Source organism: Motacilla alba, chromosome 1A, assembly GCF_015832195.1.
Source record: "Motacilla alba alba isolate MOTALB_02 chromosome 1A, Motacilla_alba_V1.0_pri, whole genome shotgun sequence".
Taxonomy (NCBI): domain Eukaryota; kingdom Metazoa; phylum Chordata; class Aves; order Passeriformes; family Motacillidae; genus Motacilla; species Motacilla alba.
In genome coordinates this window covers 64064629-64088697 of record NC_052031.1, presented here as the reverse complement: position 1 = coordinate 64088697, position 24069 = coordinate 64064629, and the positions used below count along the sequence as shown (strand labels likewise).

Here is a 24069-nt window from a genome sequence, read left to right as displayed (position 1 = left end):
CTGAAGTAGAATCACAGAGTCAAAGAATGGCTTGGGTTGGAAGGGACCTTGAAAGTCCATTTCAGTTCAACCCTCCTGCCATGGGCAGAGACACCTTCCACTGTCCCAGGTTGCTTCAAGCCCTGCCCAGCCTGGCCTTGAACACATCCAGAGATGGGGCAGTCCCAGCTTCTCTGTGCCAGGGCAACCTGTGCCAGGGCCTCACCAACCTCACAAGGAAGAATTTCTTCCCAGTACCTAAACCCACCCTGCTCTCTGTCAGCTTGAAGCCATTTCCCCTTGTCCTATCACTCCATGCCCGTGTAACATCTCTTGTAGGTTCCCTTCAGGTGCTCCTGCCTGATGTAGAGGATGAAAAGTGACCTAACCAAGAAATACAGAAATCCCCTTAAGAACAACTGATGAAATGTGACCACCGTTTTATGTAGTGGGCAAGAACCAAAAGGGACCAGGACTTTTGTAATTTTGAAGGGAAAAAATGCACAATACCAAACCAAGGGAGTAAATCACATTGTTATTATCTGATAGGCATCTTACTCAAGGACCAGGGTCAGCAAGAAATGTTTATAACAACCTTTCTGGTTTATAACAGAATTTTGAATATCAAAGAGAAATGAAATATGCTCCCTTAAAATACACCCGTATTATTTGATGTGTGCTTATATGTATGCACAGCCCTGTACAAAACTATAAATGCTACATTTCTTCAGAATCTGTTGAGGTGTCTTGTTTTACAGTCCTTTAAAAAGCAACTGGAAAGGCACTGACTGTTGTCGAAGTAATCCCAAGCTTGGAAAGCTTATAAAATTTCTGCAAAAACTGAAGTAATACATCAACAGAATGGATCAACTTCAGGGCATGCAGAGCCAACTAAAATACTTGGAAAGAAGTTTATCATCTGCAAACTGCAAGATCCTTCTATTTCCTAAGTATTCAGCAACGGAAAAAGCATTGGTTCCTTGTCAACAATCACAGATACATCAATAAATGATACTGATTGGTTTTATAATAGCTTACTCATTCTACATAAACTCCTGCTGATACCGTTGGCACGTGTTCTGGCAATTTGCAGACAGACTTCCAGTCTGCATGCGAGCAGCCAATAAGAACGAGTTGGGATTTGGTAGCAGTCCTGAGGTTTTTACCTCCAGAAACTGATCCTGAAGGATGAAGGTATGCGATGGGTGGTCCTTAATCACTTCCTTTATGGGAAAACTGAGGTCAGAGTAGAAAAAGAGCCAAGGAAGGAAGTCTGCAGCACCCCTCAAACACCCCCTGCCCCCCCACCTTCCTGAACAACTCCTTTAACAGTTTAGAGGGTTAACTTGCAGTTTAATTGAAGTAGTCAGAGGTTGGGATAGAAATAAACAGCTTGCACAAGCAAGATACTGTGCTATTAAGTTTTTATAAGTGACTTAAAAATTAGGTCAGTCTAATTTGTGGCTGATACTTTGTTCTTTCACTACTATGAACTCACGATGATGTCAGTCTCATGTTCAAACATGCCACATTTAGCAGAGCACAGGCTTCCTGAGAGACTCTCTCAACCTTCCTTTGTGCAAAAGGCTTCTGCCAGGTTCTTAGCTCATACTTCACTGACTCAGGCATGCCACTCCAGTTTCAAGGCAGTTGCACTTGCTTCCCGTCAAATACTGCACAGTTTGGGGGTTTTTTTCTTCCTTTTCTATTTTTTTTTTATTTTCTCTAACTTTACTAACTAGAAGTTTAGGAATATGTGTCTGTATTCGGTTACCATTTCAGACCTCACCTTCCTCACAACATCCAGAAGAGAACCACTCACTAAAATGTGTGGGAAACAGGTGTTTTTAACTAATTCAGCTCAATCATTTCAATAATTAAAGGGGGCCTACAATAAGTCAGGGAAGGGCTTTTTACAAGGGCAAGTAAAATAGTACAAGAAAGAATGGCTTGAAACTGAAAGGGAATAGGTTTAGATTAGATAATAAGAAGAAATAGAAAATCTTCCCGTTCAAGGTGGTGAGGCCCTGGCACAGGGTGCCCAGAGAAGCTGTGGCTGCCCCATCCCTGGAAGTGTCCAAGGCCAGGTTGAACAGGGAACATTCTCCCAAATAGGCACAATCAGGTTTTTGTGGGAATATCCTCTAAAGACGAGGGCACAAAAATTCTTAGGTGAGAGTAAAGGAAAGCCCTCTAGAAATACAATGGTAGGTTAAAAAAACCCCACAAACCAGATCACTGTTTAAAAATGGTCACCTGCAAGTTTGTTCTTAGCAATCCCAACTCTCACCATTTGACTCAAGTTTGTGCCTGTCACTAAATAGCTATACTAAACATTGACTGCAGTGAAGATGCACACAGCCTCTGTTTCCCACTGCAGAGACTTTACCTATATACACTAAGCTGGAGCAGAAGGAAAAGAGGAAAAAGTGGCCATTTTTATGCTGCTAAAGCATTTCTCTTGGGGCTATGCTATGAGAGATGTAATGCTGGCCCAGGCTCTCCCACTCTCATTCATGAGGTTGTGTTCACAACTCATACAGACATTTTTATTTTGGTTTTTTTTGTAAATTTTAAAATATCATGTCAGTATGTTCAAACCTGTATTACATAATCATGCAACAATGCTATTGCATGAACCCTTAACATCCTTAGAAATGCATGCCACTCTGTCTCAGGAAAGGGCACATCAACCCAGAGTCATTTCCAGCACCACAGTAAATCCCAGGTACTTTATGAAAGAAAAGAAACAGATGTGGTCCACAAGAACTGCATATCCAACAGATCCCCGCTGTTCCTGCTGCATCTGCAAGTGCCCAAGGATACAGGAAAGGCAAGTCTTGCGGGGAGAGGTGATATCTTTTATGAGAGAGGTTAATATGAAGTGATAAGGAGAGGGAGGGCATGAACTCCAGAATGCACAAGCCCTTCCTCACATCCACTGACGTGAAACAGAACCAAACCGTGACACAGAAACTGCAGCCAAGGCTTCCAACACATCTCCACATCCAGCCTGCCCCTCTTCCCAAACAGGAAAAGAAGTCCAAAGCACATCCCGAAGCATGTAATAAATTACACAGTGAATCATATTCTTATGGAAACTGTCTGGCTGAAGTCACACCACTGGAAATATGTGATAAAAGACAGAAAGAAACCTAAAAGATAACCTCAAAGAAAGAACACTCTCCCCACCCAAATTCTTGGAGTTGATACCAAGACAAGAAAATCCTGGAGTCATCATGAAGTTACTAGATTTTTTGTAGATTTTTCCCATAAACAAACTTTTCCCTGGATTATAAAGTTGTTTATTGCTATTAACTGACACTTGACCTAGCTTTATATTCACTGGGTTTTTTTCAAGATTTAAGTGAAGTTTGTGTTCCTGAAGCCTTGCCTGTCTTCTCCAAATAAGTCAGTCGAAAGTGAAAAAAATCTCCTTACAAACCCTTCTTGTAGCCTGTTTGAAAATATGAAAATGTTTGTATTTTCTGAAAAAATGAAACAAACAAGAATCCACCCAAACAAATAAAAGCCCTCAAAAAAAACACCATATGAAAATTACTTTCCTTTAAAATGTTCTCCAGGTTACTGCAAAACTTTGACCATTTCCAGATACAACTTAAAATACAGTGCATTAATCAAAATTCTAGAACTAGAAATTTCATCCTGCAATACAATGAGGAAACAGTAACTTGGGTGTTTTAAAGTAAAACAAATTTTCTTCTGCTGGAGTTCCAAGCTGATTTAGGTAGCAGTGACAAAGACAGCAGGTGAGATTACGCATATTTGACAAAGATAGCAGGGGAGATTAAGCACATTTACCTTTATAAAGTCATGACAGAGATAGATGTAGTTGATGCGTTTGTTACCTGGGGTCATTCTGCTCATTTTTTGAACTTTATTTGAATTGCAAAGAAATGTTATCTGGAGCCGGTTTGCCCCTGGGAATGGCGTGTGCAGTTAGGCTCTCCACAGGAATACCAAGTGGCGTGAAAAGATTAACCCTGGTGCTTTGAACCACAGAGTAAAAGGAGCCAATTCCTACTAATAAACACCAAAAGACACTGTGCAGACTAAGGTGAGAAACTTTTTCCAGCAAAGACTTCATCCCTGACTGCAACTGCCCTCTCTGATAGGATTCTAGCACGGGTCCGAACGTGCAGGAAGAGAGCTGAGCGCACGCACAGAAGCGGAGGTCACCAGGAAAGGGGGGAAGGAGAAGGGCTCCTCCCACCCTCTTCAGGCTTCTTCCTCTGCAGCCTCACCACTGGGCTCAAGTCAGAGCAGGAATGCCTGGGGCATGTACTTCCAAAGGCAAGTAATCCACAACCTGGGAGATGGGAAAGATCAAGCACAAATCCAAATAATTCTTTAGAACATCTATGTTTTAATGTAGATTAGACTGCCTTGGAAGAGGCAAAATAAATAAAACCTATGACTTAGTTCTAGAAGAAAATGTTTCTAGGCTACAATGCCTATCCAGGACTAAACATTCTTCCTAAACTTATTCTCACCATCAGCTTAAAGCACAGTCTTGCCAAGCTTTAGCTTTCTGGCACTCTATTGAAAGCATAACCACATAAGACCTTACTGAGAATCAGCTTTAGGTTTGGCAGGGAGACCACCTGATATCAAAGGTATGCTTAAGGCCATATCCATGAATTTTAGTGAAAAAGCAAGAGGCTGCAGGTTTGAGAGGTTTTTGTAATGGTTTGGCAGCTAAATTACTCTGATATTCCATGCATGCTTCGGTGTAGGGACAGCATGCAGGGGAGATGCTTAAACCTAAGACTCATGAGCTACCTCTGAGCCAAACCACCAGTGTAGTGCTCAAGCCAGCCTTGATAAAAAGGAGAGTTTATTTGTGCAAGCTCACCTCATGGCACAGCTAGAGAGCTTTACATACCCAAGCTAAACCTTTCCTCCTTGCCAATCCACAGTGCAGGGCAGATGGACTAGGCTGAGCATCTCCAGCCGCAACATCCCAGAGTGCCGTGTCCATTACAGTACCAAACACTGGACAAAGCAGAGATCTCTAAGCTTCTGTTATTACTCCTGCTCAGACACACAAAGAGTGTAAGGAATGGAAAATAAACTTGCCACCAGCACAAACAGGTTGCCTGTACAGGCAACACAAACAGGCTGCTGCAGACAGCAGGGGCTGCATATGGAATTGAGTGAGAAGTATGCTGAAGGAGAGGAAAAATACCCTAGTGCTCCAAGAAGATCAACCCAGCCACCAGATCATAATCTGTGAAACGTACAGTATTCCCCAGGATATACCTTTGGTTTTAAACAAAGTATGCATTGCTTGGATGGGAAAAGGGAACTTGGCCACACAGAATTCCCACTCCACTGGTACAAATGGATGGTGCCTGGGCATGAAGGTCCAAAGTCCTGCTGCACAGTCTGAAGTACAGTATTGTCCCACATGCTGGACTGCCATGGGTTTTTGGTGTGTTTGAGGTAAAATTGAAGTCAATAGTGCCTTTCAGCACAGGTCTGTAGAGTCAGGTATGAGCCAGCTCCAGCGTGATGATTGCTCACAGTCTCGGCACAGCATCTTTGTTCTTACACAGCACAATAGGGACGCTCATTACATGAGCACCTCCCTCAGGGCTGTTCCCTCAATCAAGGAGTAATTATTTAACCACAGTCCCATCTCCTTTGCATTCCCGTTAAAGAAAATCTTATGTGAAAAGGTAAGAGCTTGGCTAGGAGTCCTTGGCCCAAACATCCTCCTGCTGGAGCTGTGCTGCTTGCCAAGCCCTCACTTTTTTTACTTCAGGAGTTTGCAGCAGACAGACTGTGCCAAATCCAAAAAAACTTTGTCATTAAAAGAAAAAACTAACAGTAGCAAGTGCTCTCCATGCTTTGCTAATCTTGTCAACCTATACAGGCAATTACACTTAATAAAAGTATTCCTAGGAAGCTTAATGACAATTTTAGAGCCAGAGCAACTCTGCTTCAGGTAGACTAGTATGAAGAAAGCAGCAGAGAAGAAACTGTATCTTGCTGTACCTTTAGCCCCTCTCAAACAAGAAAAGGACTCCCCAGGCAAACTGCCCTAGTTCAGATAGCAATTTAAGTAGCACAGATCTACCCAGGAACATCAGCTTCTCTCTCTGCCTGCCCAATAAAAATACCCTTGCTACCAGCACCTGAGCTTGTAACCACAGAAAAAGCAGGATCCTTCTCTGCATGAGCTGCTTAAAAGCATTTGAGGTCTTTCTTCCAAAAGGAATAAATAGACGAATTTCCCCAGCTCCAAGAAGAACACGTGAAAAAACACTCACCCTGTCCCAACTCAACAAAGATAGAGATGTGCAGTAAAATGCCCTGCTCCACTACACTTGGCACCTACTACTGCATGTAACACCTACGACTTAAAGCAGTGGCTCCCAGATGGGCAATGAATAGTCCAGGTAAGTTTCTTTTAAGATGACTAGCTCGAAAATATCGTAGTCATATCCAAAATTCTTTTGGTGAACAACTGACATAAAGTGAAAGATTTGACTTGGAACTCATGTTTCTTTTTAGGGATAAATGGTCACAGAGAACCAGACTAAGAATTTAAAAATGGGTGCCTTCTTTTTGTATTTTTAAAGCACGGTCAAATTCTCCTCAGGCCTTTCACAGGCTGTATATCCATCCAGCAAGGCTAAAGGCAATTCCCATGGTACTCTACCCCACCTCTGGGTTTTTCAGACATTCAAATGCATGCAGGTCTATCCCTGAGAAAGCTTTTCTAAGGAGCAAGTTCCCTGTCTGAACCCAGCAATTAGGTTACCAGCAGTTTCAGACACAGACAAAATTGCAAAATCCACCTCTAGACTACTGATGCCCCAAGCAGGAATGGTGATGCATCCACCATGGCAGAAGCATTTGAAACTCCACAGAGAGAGCAGCCTGGAGGAAACAGTGCCATCAGGTTTGCTGAGATAGGCATCTTTTGATTGTCTCACAACAATTAAGAAAACCTTAAAGTTAAATAATTATGAAGGAGAAGAGCAACACTGGGCCACCTTTTATGATTCACAGATTTCAACTAAACCATAAAGAACAAGAGATTAAGCCTCCTGGAAGGTCTGGTAATTTTGTTACCCTATTTATATTGTCATCATGATCAACTGTGATTTGATTTTAATTTTTGAATCCAGAGGAGTTATTTGATCTGCTATAAAACTATAAATTTAGCTTCGTTGTTTGAGGTTGACATCCTCATTAAGAGATAAATAAATCTGTGGCATCATATACAAACAGTTCAGTGAACACCCAGGATGACATATTAGCACTCAAAAAGACACAGTCAGATCTGAAAGTTCAATCAGAAGACTTGGCCATTTGTTGTAGCTTTGAGTTTTTTTAAGAACATCAACACCCTGAAAATAAATCTCCATTCAACACACACCATGTGCACTAAGTTCCCAAGATAACACAGCAACAACAGTGGTCAAGGGATTTGTCCTGATAGAGAAGAAACAAGTTTACATGAAATGTTTTAGGGATTGTCAGGAACCATCGGGTGTAAACCAATCACCTTGACAGCTCATCTCATCTTAGACTGGCTGTCTCAAAATTTGGCTCTGTTAAAACCTCCGCAGCAAACCTAATCACACATTAAGAAAACCAGTATTGCTTGTAATACAGTCTCAAGAAAAAAAGCAGAAAGACAGGTATTTACACTAGAAGTTAGAGAAAAAATGGGGTTTATTTGTTAAAGACTTACTTTGAAAATGTCATCTTGTGCATGTGAACTGTTGGCATCATCAACAAAAATAAATTCTTGCTTTTAACAGAAGTAACTGAAAAGACAGTCAACTTAAGATGTCATGACACTTTCTCCTGGATTTTAACCACCACACATTGCAATAAAAGCAGTGACAGAAAGAAAACATGATTAACTGATGGCCAGTCTTGAAAAATGCAACACCAGGTAATGGTTTCACCTTCAAGTCAAGTCAGTGCACGTTCCAAAAAATTTCCAGTACCCTCCTGAAGGAATTCAGCTACCTGCTACAGCCAACAGGTTCCCCTTTTTCAGTTTTCTTCTCTTACACCATTTTATGTGATGGATTTTCCCCCAGACTTCTACATTTAAGTCAGAGTTCTTCTCATTTTTCTGCTTCATCCTAAGACACTTCAAACCACACAGAAGGATGAGAGATGCTCGCCTAGGCACATGATTTCTTCTCTAGTAGCACAGTAGTGTTTCTTTTTGCCTTAACTGTGCTGCTCACACCTACACACTTCAGCAAATGTAATTTTTTAGACTTGTTCTTAGACCAGATGCATCTTTATTTTCTTCTTAAGCTATATAAAACAGCATGAGACTGTCACCTCTGTCACACTCCCTCCAAACCATTATTTGCTGAACTGTCTACAAGGACTTTGGCATCAGTACTAAGACTATTTGTGCTGACCAGAACTGCCTAGGTGAACACTTTGCCTCTGAGACCACCAAACAGAGCAGTCCATGGTCTGTGACTGGCTTCCTGGGGTCTGTAATAAATCTCTTTAATACTGTATGGAAGGGATACTCTAAAAAAGTGTACACTAAGTAAAAATAAGCTGTGTCTTTGGTTTTACATGCCAAAGCAAACAAGATTAGTACTCCACAAAGAAAATAACCAAGTTATTTACCACTTTGGAGTTTTACCAAGTATTTGATACAACCAAGCTAAAGCTGAGGATTTTAGGATATTTTCATTACAACTTGTTTTTGAATAATTGGGTCTCAAGACAGCATTATTTTGCACAAAAAAGATGCAAGCTCCAATACCTTTTCTCTACTTTTGGAGCAGAACTTCTTAATCATTTCATTTCACAACAGTGATCAAAACAAGATGAAGAAACAAGTATTTTGATAGCAAGGTCTCTGTGTTCAGCGTTTCATAACAATTTTGTGGCTGCAGAGATGCTGTGTCATTCCAGACAGAGTGTATCTCAAAATGGAAACCTATCCAGAAGGAAAATGAAATGAACACAGCTGACACAGAAGCAGAGAGTGCACTCTACTGCTCCACTGTAGCGCAGCCTTCCTTAGGTCCATTGGTGAAAGGGCACTGAAGTCAACTCAAGGAACACAAGGAACCATAAGTTGCCATGAGGACTGATGAGGTAACGTCTTCTCCTAAGGGAAAATGAGAACAAACCAACTCCCAAGAGAGTCCATCAGGGGAGGAGGGGAGGAACAACAGGAAGGAGGAAGAAATCACTACGAATCTGGCATCTTTAATTCAGAAAAACATCAGAGCTCTTGCAATTCCCACAAACTAAACAAGGAATCACACAGTTACTGTGGAAAAGGGAGAAGGGTCCAGCCAATTCTGTTTAGAGAAGGAAGTAAGGGGAACACCGAGCCAAGCACAAGAGGAATTTAATTTGATGGAGAATCTACATTTCAATTTAGCCATTGAACCACTGCAGGTCATGCCAAGGGACATTTTTTGTTCCGTGTTTGTTCTTTACCTGGCAATAGGAAAATAAGCTTTTCCCCTGCTCTTCACTAGAAGGATCTTATATGTTGGAAAGGTAGGTCACTGTTTGCATGAGCTCACTGCTGAATGACAGTGCCCATAACACAACCAGTTCACCACATTCCTGGAAGAGATCCCACCAAAACCCCTGCCATGCTGCTATGCTTCAGAAACAGTGGTTTAGATACTGCTGGTCGGTCCAAAAGATCCTCAATTCGAGAAGGGAGAGGAAATGAAAAGCTGCGTGTTTAGCTCCCAGCTGAGTCTGGAAGTTGTGGAAGGTATACATACCACTTCACAAGGAAAGGGAACAGGAAGCCCATGAAAGAAAAGAGTCATTATGTTGAAACGGTAACATTTTCTTGAGGTTACACAGGCCAAATGAGCATATCCCAGAAAAATGTGAATCAAAGCTTCGGTGAAGAAACTGAAAGCAATATAAGTGACAGCAGATAGAAAAAAAAAAAGGGAAAAAAAATTAGAAGAACAAAAAGTATCAGATATAAGAAAAATCCTAGGAGCTTATGCACAAAAATCAAAGAGTGCAATTCAATTTGATATCACTAACTAGATAATAATAACTGAGAAAGCAATGAGAGGTTTCTTTGCAAGGACCCCTCCCACATAGGGTGCTGGCAAAAGGTAAGTTCAAGATGGGTTAAGTCAGGGCTGACACAGCAGAAGAAGAGGGGAAAAAAGTTGATTAACTAAGAGTAAGGCACCATGTTCTCAACATTTATGAGGGGATTAAGTATTTAAAGGGTTGAGCAGAAAACAGAAATATGTAGTGGTCACTAATGGTCGCAATAGTCACAAAGCAAGCTATTCCAGCATAGGTACAAAGTGTTTGTAGAAAGTGCTATACGTGACAGAAAAGAAGAAAAAGACAGAAAGATTGCTGAACTTCAGTACCAGAACAAGTTAGTTAAGACTAGCCACGCAGAGCTTCTGACAGACCTTATGACAGGCATAAAGGAGGATATGACAAGAAATGAGGGAGGACACAGAAACACCCTTCTCTTCCAGACCCAAAGCCACCATTAAATTTCCTCATGTGTCTTTGAGTATGTCAACTCCATTGCTTGAAGGGACTTTACGTAGACTTTCTGGAAAGCTCACTTTGAAGCCTATAGCAAAAAGTTTTTAAAAATCTAAATTTTAAGATAAATGTAATATTTACAACCATATGCACTCATTCCCTACCCAAGGAGATGGAAAAAATCCCTCAGTAAAGTGGTAGAGAAACCCCAAAACCCCCCAAATTTATGTGTCTGTTGATAGTAGCAACATTGGATGAAGCCATTGGGAACTAACCACTTTAGATTTGCACCTGGCTGAAGGGCAGAGCTGTGCTGACATGACGGACAGGCTACTTCAGTTGACTGGTTTGCCAAACCCACATGCAAATTTGGCACAAGTTAGCAAAATGCAGTCTTAATGATCTGGCAGCGGGGAAAAAAAAAATCTCTTCCCTGAATGACAAAAGCCTTCAGCTGACAAAATGTCACCAGTAACATGACTAGTCCCAACATGCTGTAGGGATGGCGGGTTCACCAGTAGGATGTTCTGGATTCCCATCTGCACAAGACAAGATCTTCTGCAACACCACCTCTTCCAGTGTGGATGCCATCCCATTCCAGCAGTGCCATGCAGCACCAGGAGCTCAGCAGAGCTCCAGCTGAACCTGCAGAATCCTTTTACTCCAGGCAGGACTCCAAGAACATGCTCCTGGTATCACCATGCTATTACTTAGAGTAAATGTAAGGAATACTCAAAACCCCCAAATGATTGAGATTGAAACTGTATACAAATACAGCATTAGGATTAAAAAGAAATCCAACACTACCACTTGAACAGGAATGGGAGTGCTAAACAGAGTTGTAGGTTTAATCAAAACTTTCCCCAGAGCAGTGGGCAGAGATGACACAAGCTATTAACAAGTGAGAAAACTGACAACTCTGAACACACCAGCACCATTTAAGTTAATATGAGAAGGAAAAAAAAAAAAAAACAAGGGTAAAAAATGAAAAGACATTACTAACTATCCATTCTCATATCAGAAAAGAGATTTTTCATTTTACCAAATAAGTATGATACAAAATAAATGCTTTTGAGTAGGAAGAGGTTTTCATTTCACTTTCCTTTGAAAGATAAGTAATGAATATCCTTGTGATTTCTGATCACACAGACGCACCATACCCTACCAAATGTACAAAATTTACCTGCCTACTTCAGATAGCTATGACCACTAAAACTACCTACTACATGAAGACCATGTAACCAGATTTTCTCAATTCATTATCCCTAGAAAGAGCCTAAGAAGCGTTATCATCTGCAAGGCTATTTTGTTCTCCTAGCTAATTAATTGCTTTTCTTATCATATAAACTGCCAAAAAACCAAAAAGAAAGTCACATAGAGTGAAAGCTTTATAAGACACAAACTCTGGAGAGAGTATATGGTGCACATGCACATTCATGTACATCGTTTGTAGGTGGGTGTATATATGAAAACACATACACATATATGTCTATGTCCTGGCCATGTTTTAGACCAAAAGCATCCTGACAGAACCCAAACTCTAAACTTGTCAGGTGGCAGACAAGAGTTTGCAATGGAGCACAAAGTTTCTGGAGCCCTGGAAAGCCAAGACAAGCCAACTTGAATGCACACTGGCAAATAAAGAGTAATCAGCTTAATAGCCTGAATCAATGGCTCCAGCCTTGGTTTCCAGTGGGTAAATCCATGTCATGAATATACTTCTTGCTGCCTCTGCAGAAGACAAGCTTGAGGGGGTACATTCCATGGCAGCTTAAAACAAGTGAAGTCAGGGCTACCAGTGAGCAGCCTCCCTCATGCCAGCTCACAAGTTAATCCAGCAAGCTGACTTAAAGAGTTACATCAGTCACAAACCGACTGTACAACCAAGTAGAATAAACAAATGCAGCAGTAAGCAACAGCCAAACAATCTTCAGGCATTTCTGGTTCCCAGCTCTGGCTCACTATGGGATCCTGACAGCCATTAGAAGAGTGAGTTTGAAAAGACAGTAGCTGGGAAGACAAGAAAGAATCCCAGTACCTGCAAGGCTTTGGTGTTACTTGCCACAGAAATGCACTCTGTGTCATCCTCACGTGAGAGAGAGAGCTCCAGTACTTTCAGCAGATCCATGTTAATGTTCTCCAATTCCACTTTTACTGTGACTGAACCCACTTCTTTTGGACAACAAGGCTAATAGCCAGTTGGGCAGAACACAGAAGAAAGGAAAGACAGTCTACAAAGTATTTTTCTTCTAAGATTTTGAGAAGGCAGGTAATTTAGGGTCTGGCATGGAGCGAACAACCACCTAGAGCCTACGGAGCAAGCAGTATGATGGATTTCTGGTCTGCTTCAAACCAAACACAAAGAAAATAGGCTACTTGTGAATTTATTCCCCAACTTGGCCTCAAGTGAAGTATGAACAGTCATACAAACTACCCTAAGCAGCAGGCTTAGGGTAGCAGCTACAGGCAGAGGGACTGGGTCAAGCAGCCAGCCGTGGTAACCTTTTCTACGTGCACAGCTGGAAAAAGACACTTTGTCAATAGTCTTTAGTCGCTGTTCTTCTGCTTTGTGTATTTAGGTTAAGGCTCCTTGGGGCACTGACTACTTGTACTTACAAAGCACTCCCACCAATAGCACCATTTAGCATAACCCCAAAATGCTGGAAGACAAACAGCAAGGGCCTGGGGGAGCTTGGGTATCTACATTGTAAACACACATTTGTACCTACAATATATTTAGAGGATATCAGCCTCTTGTACTCAACATATTTTAGAAGGAAACACAAAATTTGCCAACTTTTTTCTTTAATAAAAGTTTCTCTTCTGTCTAGAATAACTCCATACATACCAGATCTTAAAAAGAGCCAACAATAAATTACTAACAGCACGAGGAAAAATAGCAACTCACAATAGAAGTATTCAGACAGATCATTTTCCACACTTCTTCCCATCCCCTCAGTTGCACTGAAAGACATTTCTTTATGTGGACTCAGGAGCATACTATTTGAAGCTTAAGCCTCTGAACTGTAAAGTTTTCAACATGAAGATATGGTTTATAAGGAAAAGTTTTGAAATCAACTCATTCTTAAATATTTTAAAAAACCTAGTGACAAAGACAAAATACACAAACCCACACAATGTTATATACTCAAAAGCCATCACATAATCTCACCCAACATTTCTAGGTTTTAAGGTGTATCTTCAAGGAATTATAAATCAAACAAACTGTTTAACAATCTTTAGAAGATATTTTCTAAATGCACTAATAGTATTTACTACTATGAACCTATTAGAAATTACACCTTTCCCTGTACTTCCTGCAACTTGTCATTAAGACTTTATTTAGACAGCCTGTCCAAAATCCTTCTCCTCATACACACAGAAATTAACTCTTCTGTTATCTACCCCTGCAAGCCTAGCATTACCAACTTAAATGAAATGATCCTATTCTGCTGTCAGACAGAACAGACATTACAGCTTCTGTGATTTAAATGAAATGTCATTTTCACGTGCAACTAGTGCAGAACTTTTCTTCCTTCTTCTTAGAAATACTTTTAATCTCTGTTGACTCTACCTTCTTCTTTCCTTCTTCCTTTATTTAATGCACATAGGTATATTTTCTCAACATCTTCTCAATACCTCTTCTTTCTATTGTGACCTGTCCTTTCTCTCTCTCCAGTTCTGTTCCTTACACACATCCTCCTTTTCTAGTATTTTCGCTATGACAGAAGTTGACCTTTATAACATACAACTTTTGAAACTGGATAAACTGTTTGAAACTTCAGCTTGAGAAAGTGATAAGCCTGAGTATTTTTCCACTGTAGTGCAATTTAACTGCATTTTGAATAAAAGCAGGATCACAGTTCTGTCCACAGACATCAGAAAATAGAACTACATTTCAAGTTAAACATTTAAACATAAATCAGAACAAAATGTGCAGAATTTGGAATTCAAGGAAACCGATTTTCCTGGTGTTAGAGAAGCTGAAGGATGTGGTTACATGTTGGTGGTTCAATTTCTTTATCAACATCTTGTCCCAAAGCAGCTGATCGACTTAACACCCATCCCACTTCACCTTAAAGAAAGAGTAATTCTGTTTCCTGGAACTTCTCTAGCTGTGCTTTCATGTATAACAATTGACATTTGAAAGGGAGAGACATTTCAAGAAGGAAGTAAGATTTGTATATTCTCATTTTGCCACATAAATTACAAAAATAGGTAAATAAGTAATAAATAGCTAAGTAAGCACAAGGTATGACTGTACATAAAAGCAGTACCACAAGCTGAGCCAAATACTAAACACTCAATAGAAATGCTTTACTTTGGTGGATACAACAAGAAGATTTTTGTAAGTGCACTTAATAATTCAGTTAAGCTAAAATATATAAAAATGCTGCTACTGGATATCTACTCCAGAATCAGGCAGGTCAGGGAAAAAGCATATTAGGAGATGTCTCTTTTTTCCTTAGGATCTCTAACATCTACCTTGTGCTGAAAGGTTTGTTTTCTTTCTTTTCTTTTTTTAACCATAATTGAATTGGAGATCACATGTCAGTACTGAGGTATATATATATATGCTGAGCATGTACATACACAAAAACTTATATGCCTAACATTGCTCCCAAGTTAATTCATGACATAAATTCTTGGCTTTGAAATATTGAAATACTTAAATCATCATCACAGTCTTACATTTTTTAAAAATTATTCATCATGCTTTGAAAGCCATCTTTCTGTCAAAGTAGACAGCCTCTTCAGGGGAAAGGGGGAAGGAAAATAAAATGAAAAAAAAATGGGAAAACCACCATCACACAGCTAGGCAGCCTTTAAAAATTCTCAAAACAACTCATCTCTCTAAGCCAGCATTTGCTAAGAGTACCACTGTATCCAGCTTTTTTGTGTGCCAGCCACTAAGCAGCACATTCAAAGATGTAGCCCCAAAGCCTTCTGAAAGGCCAAGACCTGAACCTTTACCACAAAGCAGCCCCCTCTTCCCACCCACCCACCTCTCCTACTGCATTACCTCCTTATTGCTGACTTAAACAGTAGACAAAGACAGTGAGTGAAAAGAATATTCTGCCTATTTTAATGCTAAATCTTCAAAATCCTCACCATGACTCAATTAGAAAGATTAGATGATCATTGGTTGAACCTTCAATATAAAATAAAAGAAAAAGATTTAGTGTTAAACAGCAGCTGTATTTTCACTTAGCTATGCAGACATTTCATGGCCACTTTGCCATACTGGCTTATGTCTGGGGGGTTGAATAAAAATAGCTAATGTGCTTGCTTGTTGCACCATGAAATGAAGGGCACAAAGCAATTGCCAAGACTGGTTTTGCCCATGAAAGGCAATGGTCATTAATAGCTTGTATTTGCAGAAGGCTGTCAGAGGAGCAGTGTGCCTGTGCTTCCTCCATAGCTTTCTATAGTTTAAGCATACATGAGGCAGCAGGGACAAATGCACCACACATTTCCTCATTTCACAACAGGTCACGCCTGCAGGAGAGCTGGCAAGTCATGCAAGCCTCAGTTGCAGAAAAAGATTCAAATCATGTAAATTTGAGGGGGTGGAAAGATGTGTGTCTCTTCATGGAAACAGTATATTGGGAAAATGTGCAATGGCAGTAATAGTTAATCAGCATTTCATCACTTTCTTTTGCTGTCCGGACCAGTATCTTGGAGATTTGAACTCCTGTTCTTTTTCATCCCTGTTTTTCTTGAAGGAGATAAATTTCTTTCAGTAATATTTAGACAGGAAACAGGCAACAAATGGACTACTCATACAATCATGTCTGGGCTAGATAGGCAAATTTTTCAGGCATCTTCAAATAGGTCTAACCTGGAAATCTCAGCAGACAGCAAAGTGAGCCACACTGAGGAAACAGGCTTTTTCACCTGTATGGTAACCACACATGGATCTGTATCTATGGTTATTAAAAGTGTGGCATTCTATCTCTAACATTATGAATTATCTAACAAGCAGAACTGGGGACTGGGAACAAGAGGACTGAGAAGATGACAGCATGCCCACACTGTATCAGCCATGAGAAGGCAGGGATTTTCAGCAGCTGAACAAGAAAAAAAGGACCAGGAAAATCAGCTGAAAAGTTACATGCAAGAAAAACCAAAACAAAAACGTGAGATTTTGAGAAACAAACAAGGTGCAGCAGATAGTACAAGTACAAGCAGCTCTCTTAGCTTTACTAGACTTCATTGCACGTCTCCTGCTGGCCAGGAGAACATGAAGTTTACCAGCTCTCATAAGAATGGTGCCCATCTGCCTTAGCTGCCCCTGCCTTCCTGAGACACAGGACTATGAACATACAGACTAGTTGCTGGAGATGACCCTGCTTCGGTAAGGCCTCCCAACACCCACTGGAGAGCTGGAGAGCTTTTAGGAAACTGAAAGGACATGGGAGTAGCCTGGGAGAAAAGGGAAGAAGGTTCAGAGTCCTCTTGCTAGGAGAAGAGACTTACCATCAATGCAGAACTCCAAGCAGAGTACGGGAAGAGAGTCTTTCACAGCCCATCCTCAGTTTGGAGCACACCTGTCTTAAACACAAGGTCTTCTGACAGGTGGAGGGAGCCCTCCTAAAGTGGTGACACCATTTGCCTTCTGCTGATCTGGATTCAGTCTGTTGCATAGTTTGAAACTTACTAGAATCCAACAACATGTCAACCCAATGCACTGAGATTACTGCTGTACTCCTCTGCTGCAAGCTGCAATAGTTTTTCTTCTCGCTTAGAAATTGGCAAACATTTATGAATCTTTGTGGAAACCAAGCTGAATCTTACTCTGTTTGCTACCCAACTGTTCTTAGTAAGAGGCCTCTACCTAAATTCTCTTAGTTTGGAAAGGCACTTCTGAGTATGACGGCATTAGAAGAATGACATGTAACACAAAGTTTCTTCCCTCTCCCCCTCTCTTCCCTCCCAGTTTTCCAGAGTTCAAACAGACTCCCGTGAAAGTCAGGGAGAGCAAAGCTGGAAAGCAAGAGAAAACACTGTGTCCCAAGCAGGAATTTTCAAGTAGGGAGGTATGAAACACCTAAGCACTTGTAACAAACACCTGTGGGAACTGGATAGCTGATAGGTGCTATACCTATTCCAGGTAGCATTAATAGAATGAGCCGAAAGTAACCCCATGCCTGTTCTTCAGGTGATTTCAATCCACCTCTGACATAAGTCTTGTTTCAGTGGCAGGATGGCTGAGAGAAGCCCTGTGAAGCATAACTCAGACTCTTTGCATGTATTTGTAAGATGGTGTTTAGAAGATGGGCGCCTGTCCTGCTTGAGGGACTGCACAAACTTAGTGAAATATGCACTGTGGAGAAAGGCACGCTCCTGCAAGGACCATCTTGCAGGTAAAAGCTCAAGTTCTGGCATGGGATTTGAGTCTACCAAGTCTGGGGTGAATGATTCTTATCCCTAGCAATCAAGAAGCAAAACCAACACGCGGGCTATTAAAAGTGGGGCATTTATATCTCTAACACTGTGAACTATTCAGCCTAAACAGAACTATAAAGCCTAAACATGCTTTACTAGGGGTTCAGTAGGAGCAAAATGCAGCACTGAATCAATTTTATCCAGAATAGCGTGGGAGGAGGGAGAGTTCCTTTCCTATTTTGAGAGCAACATCTATGCTACACATGCAGAGCCAAAGCCTTCTAATCCAGCAGGCTGAATACATACTAGTTATTCAAACTCAAGAACGTGTGCATAAAAGGAATTTCATACAATTAGTCCCCGTTGTCCTCCTCAGTTCATGCTCTCGGTAAAGCTCTCATTTCAGTGTTGCTACATTGCACACTCAGACTCATCTTTTTGCCTCCCACATTGCCTTCAGTACTGTTAAAACATTAGACAAGCAGGCAGGGATATGTAAAAAGAGAGTATCTGTACAGCCACTGATCTATCATTTAGTCAACAGGCTCAATTCATAGACCATTTTAGCAAAGCAAAAATCAAGTGAAGCAGAATGAAAATGGGTAATGCTATTTCAGTCTCAATATTAGGAAATGTGTCAATTTTCTGCCAAACTAATGTAATGGAACACAGTTCCGCAATGATTTTATGAAGAATTTTTTCATACTATTTTAGCAGACCATCACTCTGACTAGTGTGCAAAAAGATCTTATTCTCAACTAATGAAAGCTTCTGCACATCTCTTTTATACAAAGACACAAACTTTTGTATCTTTATTTGCTAAACTAATGACAAAAGTTTATATCTTCAGCTTGAAAGCAAACAAGAGTGCAAATGTACCTGAGGAGGTCTGAGCAAGGAACTGATCCTAGTTTATGAGGAACAGCATGAAAACTCATACTGCACAGAGAAAAATTAGTTCCAAAAACACACTTAGAGAGAAGCTGTGTAAGTCACTGGCAACATAAGTATCATATTGTAACCAGGAAAGAGAAGAGATAACTAAATTCCCCTCAAAGAAGAACCTTGTTTCAGGAGTTCCTTTGATACCTTCCAGCTTGGGACAGTGAAAGCACAGAAAAGCAGCACCAAGGGAGCTTGGGAATGTTCCCAATGAATCCCCGCAGCCCTACTGGAAACTTCCCATCACTGAAACAACACTCTTTCCCCTCTTTCCTAGCTTGCCCAATTATGAATTTTGGTGGGGTTTTTTTCAGCTGTTGGAGCATTTCATAGGGACACAACATGGAAGGCTGCCAGCCTTCCCAGAGCCAGCTCCGAGTAGAACACTCTTGGCTCAGCAGCAGACCACATAGTGCAGCAGAAGGAAACACAGGGCCTTGAACTCACACCCATCTTGCTCTCCATACACACACCCTACATGCAGGTCTGAGCAGTAATTCACTGGTGCCCAGCTCCATCTCTGCCGGAGACCATGGTACCTGCCAGCAGGCCCTACCCATGGGCAAACCAAGAACTGCTCAGGTTAAAACTAGGCAAATCTAGAAGTTAAGATGCCAAACTTTACCATTCATTTTTTTACTTCCTTCAGGAGTTACAGGAACTTACAGAGTAACTATACTAGAGATTCGCTATTTGGAGCTGGCAAGACAAGACCAATGCCAAGATCAGACATGGTGGAACAGAGAAGTGGTGGAGCAGAGAAGAGCTGCCCTGTTGCCATGCCTGTACTCACACAGCAGGAATACTGCAGGAGCACAGGGCATCCCAGCCTCCTCCCTTGCTCCAGAGGCAGTTTGATCTCCATTAGCTTTAGTATTGGGGTGAGGATACTATTAGTGATAAATTCCGGGGGATAGGTCCCCCAAGTAACAACTACGAAGCAGCCTGAGCTTAGTGTTCACTTCAATTTCTTGCAAATGACCCATGATCTTCAGTCAATTAATAGCTTTTGCCCAGAACAACATCCTGACACATACCACCAGGCCAGCCATCACCTGTGGCTTTTGAATTGTGCAGAAAGCAGAGGCCACGTATTCAACTGGCAGCCCTAAAGGATGATACACTACCCTTTGTGTATGAGGGGGATACAAACAAACCACAGAAATACTAGCAATATTGATACATACTTATTGGTATTTAAAATATTCTACAGAAATCCTCCATGTCACAATGCTCATTCTGGAAGCCACCCCTAAGGAATTGCAGGGAAAGTGAATGTATCATTTGACACATTAGGGACACACTTTCTTCCCTATTACTAAGAAAACCAGCTTCTTGAAAATCCTTAAATAATCAAGGATTTAGCATTACACAACCATGCACAAAACACTACAAGATTGCAAGAAGCATTTAGTCACTATCATAACAACAAATCCATAGGGGCAGATTCAGTGGAGTCACAGACCAAACCCATGTTTCTTTCAAAGGTTGGAAAAAATCGTGGAAAAGAAAAAGGAAGGGATGTGTCAATCCTTCCACACCTCATCCTTTGACAGTAACTACTCTATGCCATCTGGCTATTAAGGACTGTCAGCACTTGAAGAATATACATGATGCTTTCCTGACTGCTTCTACAGAAAGGAAAAAGAAAAAAAAGCTCCTAGAAAATTCAGCTGACATACTACAAAGTGAAAGCTATCATCCTGCTCCCTACTTTTCTTTGGGGGAAAAATACTTCAGCTGTACTTACTGTATTTCTTAGCAAAATTAGATTTTGAAAACAGTAAATATTGCTGAATTGAGGTGAGGATTCCATAATCCTCATAACCCTCCATTGAACTTTAAAAACCCAGGTGACAGAGCAAAGCCCTCACCCCACACACACCTCTTACTGCCCAATGCATTGGAGCAGAGCTCACTTGAAGATAAATGCGAGTAACAGAAACCAACATCTAACTTGTCTATTTGACATTTCTTGTGAAGGCCGGCCTTACAAAGAGAGCCTGAATTCAGCCCCTGAGGGCTTCGGCAGGCCTACGTGAACCTCTTATCTGATAGGCAGAAGAGGACTGGCCCATCTCACGCCCAGTTGCCAGGGACTCCGTATGACTTCACTGCCCCTGTGAGCAGCAGCACGGAGCTCGCAGGGCAGAGTCGGTTTGCCAAGGAAGGTGCACGGGCACATGGCAGATACAACCACAACTCCTCCCACGGGCTGAGGGCTGGCATCCCGCCGGGGCTGCCTTGGGAGACAGAGCTCCCAGCGAAATCCATTTAACACATTCCTGCACAGCTTCTGCCGATACCGTCCCTATGGTCAGGCCAAGCTAAAAACAAACACCCCTGCCCGGCCAGCTGTCTTTGCTGGAAGAGGAGCGTGCATTTTTACAGAAACAAAGATAACTGAGCTCGCTATCTTCTACAGAAGTTTTTCTGGTGTGATTTTGTTCCATTACATCTGCTTGGGTAGCTAACAAAAGCAGAGCTACTGGAGCAGGAATGTACTCAGGTATCTTCATACAACATGTTACATTTTTAAATGCTTGGTTTGTTTTTCTGGACCTTCCCATATGTATTAAAACAAAGCTACCATCTGTAGCACAGGAACTGACACATTCTCTGCTGCTTTTATGTATTTGTTCATTTAAAAAGGGACTTTTAAATTGTGTATTAGGGTTTACTAAAGCACTATTGTATTAAACAAGTGCAACAAGTGGAACTTACTACAACTCAGGTATTTCTTATTGATTCCATCCTCAAAATATTAATGAGCATACTCAGTAAATGCAAGATTTACTTGTGAATATCACTATTCTTTGTATCTTTTGTCATTAAAAATGAAAAGCTAAAAATACATGTACACCTCCCTGCTGCATACTTCGGTCCACATTCAAGCAGAAACTCCCAGACAACCAACATAAACAACTGTGATGAATGTTTCAATCTCCAATGGGCAGTGGGATGAACACCATAAAAAGAAATTAAGACTTACTATTTTTCCACCTCCCCTCAAAACACAAGAGTCTAAACCAACTCCTGTTTGGTCAGTTGTGACTTTGTAAACTCTGTATCTACCAAACCACACACTGCCAGGAATAGTATAAATCTCAGAGCAAGGATTACAAAATCATTCTCGGGTTTTGGTTGGGGTTTTCTCTTTTAAGAACCCCAACAAACATCCCTGCAAAGAGAAACAGTTCGATCTGCTTTTAGGTTTCAAAACTAGCACAGATCTATTTTTTCTGCTGGGTATACGCAGAATGTTTGAACAGAAAAATTAGTCAGAGGTCAGACAATATAGCTCGCTATCACTACACCCTTCATTTGAAGGAAAACCAAAGAAATTGTTGTTATATTTCAACCAGCTGAAACGACGGTAAACGAGGGTTTCCTTTTCTAAAAAAAAAAAAAAAAACTAAAATAAATTAAAAAAAAAAAATTAAAATCCCAGCTTCTCATCTGACATGTAACCAAATGTTTTTTGGCCGCTGAAAAATCCTGCCATTGGTCAGGCTCGGCAATAGGCACATCCCATACACCTGGTGATGCGCGCTCAGCCCCGCATCCCGGGCCGGGGGGGACAAAGCCGGGAGCGGGGATCTGTCAGGCCGCGTCCCGGCGCCAGCCCCGGGCCGGGAGCTCGGGCGAGCGCGATGCCAGGTTAACAATTTGCCTCCCTCCTGGACGCCGCGGCAGCCCTCCATTTTGTCAGCCGCCTCAATTTAAACGTTTTCCAAGGCGAAGGCAGAACTTCAGCATTTCTTCGGGAGCCCTCCGGGGCTTTAAAGCATCCCCGACCATTTTGCGCTCGGAGCCAGCGCTCCGGGCTAAGTTTAGCCGGGCAGCCGCGCACGCCGCGGCTCACGGGCAGCGCCGAGCCCCCCGCGGGGCAGCCCGCGGGCTCCTTCCCATCGCTTCTCCCGGCAGCGCCTCCTCCCGCCCCGCGCTCCGGCGGCGCCCGGCTTCCTCCCCGCACCGGGAGAGGCAGGTGGATGCCGGGAGGAGGGCGAGGAAGGGACGGGAGGCAGGAGCCGCCGCGGGCAGCAGGGTGCCGGCAGCAGGTAGGGAGGGCAGCGCGGGGCGGCCGCCGGTGCCGTGCGGTGCCTGTGCCGTTCCCCCTCCCTCCGGCCCCCGTTCTTACCACCTGCGGAGGCGGCCGGAGCCCGCCCGGGCCGGGGCAGCGACCTGTCCACTGCGGGCGCTCTCCTCCGGAGGTGAGGGGGCGGCGGGGAAGGGCATGCGGGAGGAGGGAGGGAGGGCTCCCGCCGCCCGCCTCTCCCTCACCTCCCTCCCCCTCCTCCTCCTCCCCGCCCAGCCCGGCCCGGCCCGGCCCCCCCGCGCCCCTCGCCCCCCTCCCGTCTTGTCTTCCGCGGTGCGGCCCCGGGTCGGGGTCCCCTGCGCGGCTCCGGCACTTACTGTGTCAGCCCTGTCAGCCTGGCTGCCTGTCCCCTCGGCAAGGATAAAAGCAATTGCCCACTAGCCTCGCCGCTGCCGCCCGAAACAACTTTGTCTTCTTCCAGTCGCTGGGAAAGCTCCTCTTTTTCCTTCTTCTTCAATAAGGGGAAAAAAAAAACCAAAAAACAACCCCAAAACCAAACAACAAAAAAAAGCCCTCCCAAAACCAACACCCAACCCCCCAGCAAATTTAAAAATTAGAAAAGAAAAAAATATATTCGGCTTTTTTTTTTTTTTTTTAAGAGTGGGAAGCGTGAAGGTGAGAGGGGAGAGGAGCAGAAAAAGGAAACATTTGAAGCTTTGGAGCTCTCTTTTCCCTCTGCTTCCCCCCTCCCAAGATGGCTTGAAAAAATAAAAAGGGGACGGTGATGAGGGGGACACACACACCAAAAAAGCTCGGGAGGAGGGAAGAAGTTTGGGAGGTTGGGGTTTTGTGTGTGTGTGTGTTTGGTCTTTTTGTTCGTTTGGGGGTTTTTGTTTAGTTGTTTTGTTTTTTTTTTTAAGCCTTAAAATCCCAGAATGACAGAAGCGACTACAAACACCCGGGAAGAGCAGGCACAAGGAGAGGAACGAGCGAGAGAAAAGAGTTTTGCTGGTCAGTAAACTTCAAGCTGCTGGGATGAGGTCATTGGTGTAAATATAAAGCGATGGCGTCATTTGAAACCAATCCCAGTGAATGAACTCAGCCGGGGGGTGAAGGTGGGGGGAGAGGGTGAAGGAGAAAGAGGAGGAGCAGCGAGAGAGGATCCCTGCGGGGCAGCGGCGGCCGCGCAGCCCCGGCGGCGG

At 42.5% G+C, this 24069-nt stretch overlaps 1 protein-coding gene across 5 annotated transcripts in view; it reads right to left on the bottom strand.

Moving 5' to 3' along the window:
• DUSP16 (dual specificity phosphatase 16) overlaps window positions 1-23475 on the bottom strand; it is a 63445-nt gene extending 39970 nt beyond the window's left edge. For 2 of the 5 annotated variants that reach the window (XM_038155119.1, XM_038155122.1), the window contains exon 1: window positions 22970-23119. The gene's annotated coding sequence lies outside the window, so the exon portion shown is untranslated. Of the gene's footprint in view, window positions 1-22969; window positions 23120-23244 lie in introns of those variants that run through there. The other 3 variants (XM_038155120.1, XM_038155124.1, XM_038155121.1) reach the window with 2 other exon arrangements.
• Window positions 23476-24069: the final 594 nt, after the last annotated feature.